This window comes from Anopheles darlingi, chromosome 3 (genome assembly GCF_943734745.1).
Source record: "Anopheles darlingi chromosome 3, idAnoDarlMG_H_01, whole genome shotgun sequence".
NCBI classification, from domain to species: domain Eukaryota; kingdom Metazoa; phylum Arthropoda; class Insecta; order Diptera; family Culicidae; genus Anopheles; species Anopheles darlingi.
The window spans coordinates 67153468-67165967 of NC_064875.1; the positions used below are offsets into that span (position 1 = coordinate 67153468).

Consider the following 12500-nt stretch of genomic DNA (forward strand, 5'->3'; position numbering starts at 1 on the left):
GCAGCAGCAGCGCACCATCGAGAGCAGGATTTGTTTCGCAGTGAACCCCGCCGTGGCATTCCTGTGTTCCCCTTCCTTTCCTTCCCTTCCACCCCCTCTGGTGGGACTTTCCTTCTGCGTAGAAGAGGAAATGGACAAACCAGGCCACCGACCAGACCATGCTACAGCATCCCGCCGCATAACTATGTATGTATGTATGTATGTATATATATTTATGTTTCGAATTCCGATGCATTCGTTCATAGTGCTCCACTACCCCACCTCCCCTGGCTTCCCGGTACCTCAACCCCATCTTTCTTTCCCTTTTTGGGCAATTTCATGAAGAAAAGAGCCCCCCCCCCCTCCCTTCGCTCGGTACCAATTGCCCTCTCACCGCCCACTAGCCAGCACGAAACACGCGAAACGATTCCGATGTGATTGCGAAGGCGTTAAAAGGCCTTCCCAACCCCCCCCCCCCCCCCCCTTGGCTTTATGGGGCGACTCCTGGCAAACCGCGCACGGGAGAGAAAGAGAACGGGAGAAAGGGAGAAATTTATGTAATGAAAACGCCAACATCGGAGAAACATCGGAGCTACATCGGAGCTACATCGGTCCCCCTCCCCCCCCCCCTCCCTCTCCCCTGCTATGCTGCTGCGATGCTGCACGCTGCGAATCTCGAATAACGATTGACCGGAGCGCGCAAGGGGGAGGTGAATGGTGAAAAGCGATCGAATTCCTCCCACAGGAGCACCTCATGGGACACCACCGACACACACACAGCAAGGGTAAACGGTAAGAGAAAGAACGAACCTCGGACGCAACGAAACGGCTGCAAATAATGCGAGAAAGATAACCGCTGGGCCAACAAATGGAAAACAAGTTGCTGCAGTGCCAGCGGCACCCCATGGGGAAGGGAAGGAGACGAAGCAGACTCCCGAGCGATGCACACACCTTGATTGCACTACACACACACACGGTTGTCGGTTGCAACATTCGCTTAAAATATGCAAACAAAAAAACGCGCCAAGCAACGGCCAAGCGAAATGGTCTTGGAATGAAATTGGAAGAAAACGATTCACTTCCCGCCTAGGGATTCGGATCCGATGGCTTGATTACGCGCAACAGCACCAGTAGCAGCAGCAGCAGCAGCGGACCTAGACCTCCAGGGCTACCACCTACCCCCAGCCCCCCTTTGTCCAGAACATCAGGACCGTTGTCCTTTTGGATAGCGCCGCAATCAAGACTCGCAGCAGCTTGCAGAGCACAAAACTGGAACACCTTCGAAGCTCGAAGCGAATGTCGCGAATGCCACAAACAGAGCACCTCTACCCACCCCTCCATCCCATCGACTAGAGCGAACCCGTTAGAGCGATCTAGTCTACTCCCCAGGCATCCCTCCCCAAGTGGCATCGTGGCAGAAACGGGATATTGACGCTGATATGGCGTTGATCGTGCAGAACTGGAGCAGCATCAGCATCGCCAACCGCTGCTGCACAGTGACGCACAGCCACACGCAACACACAACCATGTGGAGCCATGTGCATGAGTGTGTGTGTGTGTGTGTCGCGGTTCGAGATGCGAAAAAAGGAAATGCCCTGCGGGAAGGCAGGCACGCAGGCACGATGGTGCGCGCGGGATATGGACCCACATCGCAGTTACCATAAATCTTCGGTAATGAGAAATTGTTTAGCGTCGGCCTCGGCCTCGGCCACGGCCACACGGCTAACACCGGTACGCGATTCCAAGGATAGCAAGTGAACGAACGAACGAACGAGCGAACTGCAAAACCGTTTGCCGAGTGAAGAAGTAATTAGAAGTCATAAACTAGCCGTGACTTGATGGAGAGCGCACCATATCGCGACGCGCCGATCAGCAAAGCAAGGCTAGACTAAGGGTGGATGTTAGATGATGGTACCGGGATGCTGGCCTGTCCTGTCCGAAAACGGGGCGCGCACCATTCGGCCGGGAATCGGAGATGAAAGGATACAATAAGCAGCTAGCCCTAGCGGGAGAGCTCGTGCTTCGCGCGTGGGCGAAAATGGTTCGCTTTCAGGTTCGGTTCAGGTTACCATCAGGACGGTGGATGGACGTTGATTGAACGTCAAACGATCGCGATGAAGGCAAAGTGTGTGCGAAGAAGAGAACGAGAGAGAGAGAGAGGCGCGAAAGCGCGAATGTGTACGCACTAGAGCAGAGCGTTGGACAGCGCCAGTTGGGAACGATTTGAATTTCCATCTAAACGGTGGCGAGATCGGATACCGCGCGAAGCTGCTAGACGCGTGTAATCGTTTATAGTGCTCCTCTCACTCAGCGCTCGTGACGCGAAGAGAGGCGTTCTAATGATCTGACAACGGGGAAGAAGCAATCTTTGGAAAAGTTATTCCAGCAAAACTCAGGCTCATAACTTCGCGCTGCAGATCTCGAGAGGTATTTTGCATAACTTAACCGGATTGGAAATGGAATCGTACGTGCGAGTAGCATATGTACGAGAGCACGTGTGTGTGTGTGCGTGTGTGTGAGTTCAATTAGCTACGAATTGAAAACTGTGTCACGTCTAGCCGATGCTCCGCTGACATTGGGAAATAATCGTCTTTAATAAATCATTAGCGAAACGGTGAGCGGCCTCTCTATGCAAAGCCGTACACACAGCACACAAGAGCGGTAGTTGCGTCGCCGAGCGCCGTTATAGCGCCATCCGCTGTAGCACGGAGCGAGGGGGGGGGGGTATTAGAATCATCCCCTCGGGGCACCGTCACCCGTCCTGACATGTCGACCTTTCTGTCAGTTACCAACCAGTGGCGGCGACGCGGTGTTGGTTGCCAGCGTTGCTTCAGACATGAGACTTGAGCTCTCTAACAGGTAACCATTGCGATGGCCGCTAGCGCGTAAGAGCCAAGTGCTGCAATGTGCTGCGGCAAACAGAGAGAGAGAGAGAAAGAGAGAGATAGAAGGAGGACGACGAAGTACTCCGATAAGATGCATTTGCTGTCCTCTGCCCACGGAAAAGGGCAGCATTATAAGGCGACCGGTGATCCGGTGCGATGCGACGCGACGCTCTGTTCCGTTAGTGCGCACAGAGGCACACCGGAGCGAAGACAAAGCGAAAATAAAACACCGAAACCAATCACATGTGCAATCGATCTTTCCCCACCCTCCCCGGTAGCATCCCCCTTGCCGTACCATGTCCCTTTTGGCTTAACAGTATCTGCGCCATTGCTGCTCATGCGGATGCTGCTGCTGGTGCTGCTGTTGCTGGTTGCGTGCTGAAGCAACATGTGAATTGTGATATTCGTTTGTCGCTCGCAGCGAACCACGGCCATTAATTCTTGGCCACACTGGACCGGCCTTCCCCGCCCTCTCGTTAGGATGCCATCGTGCTACTGCCACTGCTGGCATGATTTATCTTTCGCTTCAGATGAAACTCGGCATGATCGGCAGATAGTTGGCCATTCGCTGATATCGATCCTTTTTGGTGACGGAGTAACGTCAGGAGGAACGATCGAGCGGCAATTCTTGTGAAGCAGCCGAATGCACAAGCATCTTACCAGCGCAAGCATTGCTTTGTTGGTATGATTTTAAACTAAAAGGAATTTAAAAAATGAAATTTATGAGTAAAGTTGTATTAGATGGACAAAGAAACACCTACACAGATTAAAGCAATATCACAATCATGAACAAAATCCCCTAAAATGACCAAAAATCCAGTCTAAACGACATGGAAAACAAAAGACTTGCACAGTAAATTTTAAGCGACGAACCTCCTGCAATGAGCAGCGTCACTGTGCCGTGTGTGTGCTTGTGCCCAAGATTGTGCAACAGGCCATCCAACTTTTTGGACCATTTCTGTCCCAAAAGTGTTCCGGATGTTTCGTGCAATTAGGAAGCACGTGCGAAATGTGTGTAGCTGTTGTTATACCCAAACAACAACAACAACAACATCCAGCAGCCAGTCCACTCGTGATGTATCCATTTCGGGGATTTTTTACAAATGTTTTCCGCTTGACTCAGCCTACAAACCGAATAACGGATAAACGAGTGACACTCGCACACGTCGTCACCGTGGAAATGCCCGAGTTGATGGACAAACCGAACCGAACCCACTGGGGTTATGCCACTCTTTGCCCGCCCCGTTCAATTCCGGGGGTTTTCCGTGCATCGTTTGTTGATGTTGTTGTTGTTGTTGTCAGCGTCTCGATCGCCGTCATCACCGCCAGCAGCTGCCCATCAAAGTCACGTGCACGTTAGACCGGCTTTTGGAACAGGTCTTCACATGCTGCTTCGAATAGGACACGCGTGAGCGCGAAACGCTCACCAAAAAGGTTGCCATCGCTTGAAAACCTGTACTTTGTGTTGTGTGTTGTGTCTTGGTGTCTAGTGGTAGTGATGGTGGTGGTTGTACCGACAGGTTTTGGGATGCCGGACGCCCTCCCCCATTTGTGCTGCACTTCTCCATCGTTACGCACCGCACCTTTCTCGTGTGTGTTCCAACGCAGTAAATCTTTTTATCGCGAACGATCCATCCATTCCGATCGGACGTCTCTTGCACTAGCGCGCACACACCTCCGCCACGCACCTCCGGTAGGTCTACCACCCCCCCCCCCCCCCCTGGGCCTAGTGCGTGCAACCTTCATCGGTGGCCATTTTCGCAGCTCTTCCGGATACACGCGATTCCAGTGCGGTCTGTCCTCGGTGGCCTCGCTGTCCTCGGCCGCACGGACTGCAATTATGGCACGAATAATAACAATAATAACAACAGCAGCAACAACAACACCGCCCTACATGGTCTCGCGGGGCTACGAAGCTCTTCAGGAAGCTGCAACGTCCACACGATGTGTCCACCGGATAATAACAGGCACCACCATCACCGTCGTCGTCGTCGTCGCCGTCGTCGCCGTCTTGGTCATCGTCGTTGCCATCCTGGTGGTTACCATGGACGCCGCGTGCAAAAACCGATCTTTCTTTTTCTCGCTTGCAGCACTCGAGCAACGTTTGCACTACGCACACTTGGATCGGTTGCGGTGGAGGACTGAAGGAAGATTGATGTTTTGCCGGTCGAAGCTGGAGTCATGATGGCAACCTTACATTACCAATTCCGCGAGGTAAAACCCAGGCAGGAGAAACTGTGGCCACACGAGACGAGATCGAGGCTTCGTATGATTCACCGAAAGCCTTATTCCCTCCCTTCCCCTTGGGGGGTATTATACAACGGAATCGCGCTAACATCACTGGTTTTCATTGAATAGCCTCGCCTCGCAAGTGGACGAACTTTGTTGTTACAGGGTGTACGTACCGGGCAATGGGCAACCATTTTCCTCAAACACTTGCCCCCCCCGGAGGTAGGAATTATTATGAGGTACGGTGAATTTGATAAGCACTACGATTGAAGCGAAATCACATTTAAACCTAACTAACAATGGAATCGATTGATGGAAAAGGAAAGGAAGAATGAAGTTACCTTTCAGTTCGACCATTTCTACTCCTCGTAAAGTTCTTTGAAACACTTAGACTTCGACTTTTATCACTCTTACAAACGGCTTCTTCTAATTACACTCAGCGGCCTTACACTTTAGGAAATTGTTTTTTCGAAACGTTATTCTTCTAAAAGAAAAACTTCTCTTCGACACGTCTGCTTCAAAAAGCAGAACTGCTCAGAATAAACTCGCAGCTTACTATTCCGTTCATAGCATACTGTGAGCAACACATTCGGCAACCCGCATACTTTAGACAAACGCACCAGCAACACTCCACAACAAAGCTAGTAGGTCGGAGCGAAATGGTCGTCAAGAGCGATAGGAAGCGCGCTGATCGCACTGGTCACCATGAAGCACAGGTTGGCATCTCCTGACCTGACCGCACTCTTGACTCGTCTCGTGAAGCATTTCTCCTCTCCATCCCATTAGGTGCTTCTTCTTCTTGTTTCTCCACCTTCGTCCATCGATGTCCAGCCAGTGTCACCCCGGTTCGGTTCGCCACCCAAGATAAGCGGCTCACGAGAAGTGCTCCAGGCTGGTCCGGAGCCCAAAGTCTGCCCGCGGGAGTCTTCTCGAACGCTCCGTTTTGCTGTTCGCTTTGCACGCTGCTTCATCTTTACGCTGGCTGCTGCGTGGTCACCGTGCGCATCATTCGCACCTTTATCTGCCGTAATATGTTTTGGAAGAAAAATCCCCCCCACCCCTCCCTTCACTTGGGTCATCACCAAAATCCCAAAATGCCCATCCGGCGATCGGTGTGTTGGTGGCGAAAATGTCCCAATATTTTCGGTCAGCGGGTGCCCGGGGAAGAGGGAGCTTTTTCAATCTGCCTCATATCCAATACCATTATTTATTGTGATTATTGTATTCTCGGATACCTCGAAGCGGACCAGCGGATGACGTTTCACCGCTGAACGCGATCGCTAGCGTTCGCCGCGGGCCGCATGTCGTCTCAAAATCGTTGGTATTGGTGCACCAAGACGCGATCGCACGCGATCGTCTCGATATGTTTCCTCCTCCTGCGCGCGTCTTAAGATGTATCGAAACGCCAAAGTTGCCCATTCGGATGGTGGTTGCGCATTTTTGTGTTTTGTTTTTTCTTTTCCTTTTTCCGGCCAACAGTCGGCTGCCATCCTGCTCCGGCTGCCATGTCCACCATGTCCTGTTTGACTCCGGACCCTGTCTCTCTCTCTCTGTCTCTCGCTGTGTCTCTCGTTTACGTTCTTCCTCATATACACAATAATAATAGCAGCACTCACACACGCGCAGGATCGAATGGTGCGACGATCGTGCCCGTGCATACACACTTATGATGGCTGTCAGGTGGATGGCGGTATTGGTGAGAGAGGCTGAGCTTCCTCCACATATGGTTATTTTTATCCCAACCTATCCTCAGCCCCCTCTCCATCATGCTGCATCCTCCTTGTGCTCTTGTCTCTCTCTCTATCTTTATCCTTCTCTCTTTCGCAAAGATCTTTGTTTGGAATCCCTTCTCTTTACGTGCACCCGCGCGCGATCGCGCGCTTCGATCGCGATCGTCATCGAGCTCTTTCCGCATCATTGGCGCTCCGATGCTTTTATGACAACCTCATAGACTCCAAGACTTGATCACTTTTGCGATCACAAATAAATACGATCTACGCTTTGGACAATCATGAAGTCACCATCAATATCCACTACCGCATGATATCGTACCATCATAACTTCTCCCGCTCCACACGCATCACGCACACTAGCACGCACAAGACATATCGCGAGATCGCGATCCGTTTTCGAATTCAATCTTTCCGAGAGATCAGAAAAGTCAAAACGGAAGCCTTCGCGGGGGCTTCGATCTCAGGCCAGCGCATTTGCTGGAGCTGTAAAGCATGAAGTGTGCATTGGACTGCCCTTCCCGAGCTGCTCCACTCCCCCGCTCTGTGGTGATCTGTTGTCACATTGATGCGCGACCTTCTCTTCGCGTCAAAATCGCGACGCGCACACTCGGTTACCCCCATTGACATGCGAACCAGCGAACCATCAGCCGCGAGCCACAGCCGCGAGCCGCAGCCTTCCCTTCGAAATGAAGCTTCCTGCAAAAAAAAAAAAACTGCCATCAACCCTCCCCATGGTGGACACTAAACCCCACAGCGCTCGCACACACCGCCCCTGCTTGTTGCCTGTCTTTTTGCTGCAGCCAAAGGTAGGTATCTCTCTTACAGCGACGCGCGCGCCCGCTCACGGATACCAAAGGACGTTCTTGCGAGTGAGACTCCGCGTGCAAGCGCGCAAGAACGCGGGGCCAAGCTAAAGAGAACGATGACTACCACCTCCCCCCATCGCCACCCCTTTCCCAACCCCAACAACCTCCTCTCTGTACACTCATCTTATGACTTACCGCTTCGGGGGTTTTTGCATCTCGTTCTCGCGCGCTCTCTCACGTGTGTGTGCTGTGGCGGGTTCGTCGCTTTTAACACGTTAGTGTTTTTTGATGTCGTGCTTCCTTTCCTGGAACCGCGGCTCACGCGGGCTTCGTTTCTTATCTTTTTTTTCTACTTCTTTTCCTTCTCTTCTTTCACTTCTTCGTCTTCTTCTTCTTCTTTTATTTGCAGTGCTTGGTTACTACTAGCTTCTGCCTCTTTTTCTTCTTATTCTTCTTCTTTTTCTTCTCCTGCTTAAGCTTCCTTTAACTCAACATTCAAGCGACGACAACGACACAACACATCCACCCCCTTCGGGGAAACGATCCCGCTGGACCAAGGGATTCACTGAGGACTGGGACGCCGGACCGGACCACGGTTTTATTGCACGTATCATTAGCAGATGGAATTTTGCGCTCGCAGTACACTCCCGGGCAGTGCACACTTTTATTCACTTCGTTCACTGATCATGCACTCGCTCTCTCTCTCTCTCTCTCTCTCTCTCGCTCTCTTTATTTTTCTGATATCCACTCTCGCCGGCACAACAAGGGCCTTCGTGTTTCGTGATCCTTTGTCGATGGCCAAAAACGCAACACAATCTATATCGGCACTCCGGGGATTCACTCCCAACTTAAGGGGTTTAGGCACGGTACAGCGACTTGTGGCCTACGCTTCGATGGCACTAGCACGGCGTCGTCGTTATTCTGCTGTTGCTGCTGCGTCGACTGCTTCTTATGCTGGCCGCGGTCAGCATTATGCATTGTCATGCAGTGCACGGCTATTCGGGGCGCCCGCGCCTGTGCGTGGAAAGCCAACTGCTAGAAGCCAGCTCGTTCTCGATCGATCGTTGTTTAGACAGGATACGTGCCCGTACACACACACACAAACACATACACACAATCGTAGCTCTGTCACAGTACACGCACTTTACGCACGCACGCACTGACTGCGCGACTCAACAACACAATCTCAGCAACAGCAGTGAATACACGGAAGCACACGGGGGGGAGGGGAAGGTGAAGCACAGCATTAACCACCACGAGAACGCCACCAAACCTGAGCGCGAGCGCGCGCACTAGGACACTACCGTCACTAACACCGCCCAGCCAAAACAATGTGGGGTCGGTGCACCACTCGCTGAAGCACTATTGTCACGAGGATATTTCAATTTTGCTTCCTCCTAAAACTCTAAACCACGAAACTCACCAAACGGCACTGGATGGCTGGCTGGCTGGCAGGTGTGTGCAGCTGAAGAAGGCCTCCCCGGTGGGCAGGCGGACACTGTGCAGGGCACAACACACCAACGAGCCGTTTGCGAAACACACACGCGAATTACTTCAATGACTCCTTTGCGTTGTTTCCTTAGCAACTATACTGCGCAACAACGGGTCGCACCAGCAGCGGCAGTGTAACGATCTGAGCGGCGCATACGACACGGCACGGCGGCTTGTTGTGTGGGACATGGGCGAGATCGAGCAGCGCGAAAGCGTTCGCCTTTGCTAGTGCTGCTGGTTGCTGCTTGGGCCTGATGCCTGGCCTGGCTGGTGGTGTGTTGCTGCTGTCCGTACTGCTGCTGCCCGTGCTGCTGCTGCTGCTGCTGAAGCTCGCGATCAACACCAACACTAGCAACCGTGGAAGCAGGAACACACACATACAACTGGAACTTGCAAGGAGCATGGAGCGAATGGAGCGAAACGATCAGTTCGTCGATCGAGTGACGGCGACGACGACGACGACAAGCCAATGGACCGAGACAGAGACAATCACGCACACAACAGCGCGCGCGAACACACGCGCACACACGGCAGCTTGCTGTCCCTCTTTCTTTCTTGTGGGCATCGTTCGTCTCCCTTGCGTCACCGGCTGGCTCCGTACGATCGAAGGTGCGCACCTTTCTGCCCACTCACTTGCCCTGCAGCAGCAGCAGCAGCAAGCGAGAAGTCACACAATCAAAGCTCGCGCACGGCCGGCCAAATGTCAGCGATGGTTTTATCGTTTGGCCACGGTGGTCGCGATCGTGTGTGTGTGTGTATGGGGGTGCGTGAGCAGAGTAGATGGATCCGTAAATCCCATGTTTGATGGTGCTGCAGCGAAGAGCTTGTCCGCTCTAAAGTCCTAAACGAACCTTTGGTGCGATGGGCCCATTGCGTCTCTGTTGATGGCCCACTGGCTAGATTTTGCGCTTGGGGCACGCATTAGCTCGTGGCTTGGCAATCACGGCAAGTACGGCATGCGACACGAATATGGCCGGCGGGGCTCGTGTCATCGGTCGCATTTCGAAGGCTGTCTGTCCGAGCGAAGGTGTCACCATCGCGCCCGCTAGCACGTCACAGGTGTGAGCGGTTGCGCGTGTGTGTGTGTGGGCACAACAGACATAATGCGATCCTCGTCTTGTGGCCACACGATCGACGGAAGGGAAGAACGTAGGCAGTCAGAAAGGTCCGCCAGAAACTTTCGAGAAGTCAATAACGCGATGGTACTTTGCGCGGTATGGGTCCTCGCATTACGCCGCCGGCCCAGCAGTATCGCAGTCGCCTGTCAATCGTGGTAGGAAAGTGGCAGGGAACGGGCACCGCGGTATGATCGTTGATCGCGCCCGATGATCTCGGGGGAGAGGATGCTGGGATGGAGAAAGGATTCAATTGGATCTCGCCGGCGTAGGCGTAGGTATCGAATGGTAACGAATGGTCAAGCGAAATGCCCCTCAGCATCGAATACATCGACAACCCAGAGCGCGCATCCGATCGAAGGTGCAAGAATGTTTGCCGCACGTCTTCGCGGGTTATTCATTCTCGGTTTTATTTTTCTCTACCTGTTTGGAAGTTTGACCCGCTCGGAATCTGCAGGAACATTACGCCATGGCGTCCAGCACGTGCACAGGGAGCGAAAAAGGGATTGAGAAAGAGAGACAGAGAAAGAGAGAGAGAGTGAGCTGGATCTAACGTGAAAGGCGATTCGCAACCAACACCGCGCTTATCGCGGAAATGTTTCCTGCGCTTTTGTGGTTAGGGAGACAGGGATGGGGGGGGGGGGGGTTATAAATGTGCAGAAGGGGGGGGGGGGGGATTCTTTTAGTCCTGCAGTGAACAACCGGCATAAATCGTTGTCAATAAACCCCTACGGTTGCTGACGGAAGGAATGGTCCAATCAGCCAGATACAGAGAGAGAACGAAAGACTGCAACGAGCAGGCAAGTGACGAACGGTTTTGTTTTCGTTTTTGATTTTGCAAGTAACGATCTATAGTGAAAGCGAATACCAAAAAAAAAACAATTTCAACGACATTAAAGAGGATTATTCTTAATTATATCCTCCGCTTATTTCTTCGGAAGCACTGAAACCTGCCGCGAAAGGCCTACTACGTTACCAAATGCTGCTTGGATTGGATTTTCTGACCTGACATCTGCTGTCACATTTTAACTCTGCATGCCAGGAATACGGTACACTGCTAGCAAGAAAGTAAAGCTACCCTTTAAGTTTAAGACAAAACATTTAAAGACTCATTTTATTGTAAAAACTATTGTATTTCAAATGTAGTTTAAAAAAAACTAACCAAAAACAATGACTATGTTGTAGTTTTTGAGGAAAGACGCAACGGCGCAATGTTTAGCACCGCACCGGCTCAAGCGCGTGCGCGGAACGCGACTACGAGCTTCCAGAGCCTTCCGCGCTTTCCTGTACACGCTCTTAGCAGCAGCAGCAGCAGCGCTGCTATTTATTTATTTTACTTTTCTGCCCCAGTCCTGTCTGCTCGCGTCGTTCGAATGGTGCGCGTAGCAGCTCAAGATGCGAGACACTCTTGTACGAGAGTGTACTTCAGCGACTTAAACGCGTGCGCGCTGATGGCGATGAACCTTCCACCACATACGTCCACATACGATCGACGGCGACGGCAAGGGCCACAATACCCTCCACAGCGTGGGGTGGCCGAGCCGAGAGGAGCAATCATCATGACGAGGCGCGAGAAACCCAAGGCGAGGCATGCAGTGCGACGAGAAGAGATCTTTTAATATGTTTATTTTTATGTATGCGTTCCACCAAATCTGATCGGTCGGTCGGTCGGTCGGTCGGTGGTGACTCCACACGCAATCACGACCCCAAAAGCGTTGACTGTAAGCGTTGGTACCACGCACGACATATGCAACGCACACCAGCGCAACTCGATCGATGGCTGGTACGCTGAGATCGGTCGATCCGCGTCGACCAAGCTCCTACCGCTGCTGCTGCTGCTGGATGCTGGGCGTCCGCGAAGAACCGCGAAGAAATCCAACATGGCTACCGTCGTCACCGTCGTCGTCGTTGAATGGCCCCTCGACGTAGCAACACGCGGGGTACGTATATACACTGCTGCTGCTGGTCGAGCTGGTTGAACGGTGTTTGTGTGTTCGCGCGACGATCAGCGAACGCGATCTTCGCAGCACCTGAGCCGCACGAGATGCGAGATGTTCCTTAATTGTATTGTAGCAGCGAGGAGCGAGGGCTTTAATTTCGTTTTTTTATGGAAATGTTATAAACAAATAAATACGAATGCCGTCAGTGGCCGCAGCGAGAAGGCGAAGACAACGCCAACGAACAAATCCCCCGGGCCAACTCGAGTTCTACGACGTTCGATTAAATGTTTGGCAACCACCTTTGGTCGGTGCGGTGCTAGAC

The 12500-nt window shown here is 52.3% G+C and overlaps 1 protein-coding gene across 1 annotated transcript in view; it reads right to left on the reverse strand.

The window, feature by feature from the left end:
• The window catches only part of LOC125954898 (protein grainyhead), a 169830-nt gene extending 161487 nt beyond the window's left edge, over window positions 1-8343 (reverse strand). Inside the window, exon 1 of the mRNA XM_049685550.1 lies at window positions 7828-8343. The gene's annotated coding sequence lies outside the window, so the exon portion shown is untranslated. The remainder of the gene's footprint in view (window positions 1-7827) is intronic.
• Between the last annotated feature and the right edge of the window lie 4157 nt (window positions 8344-12500).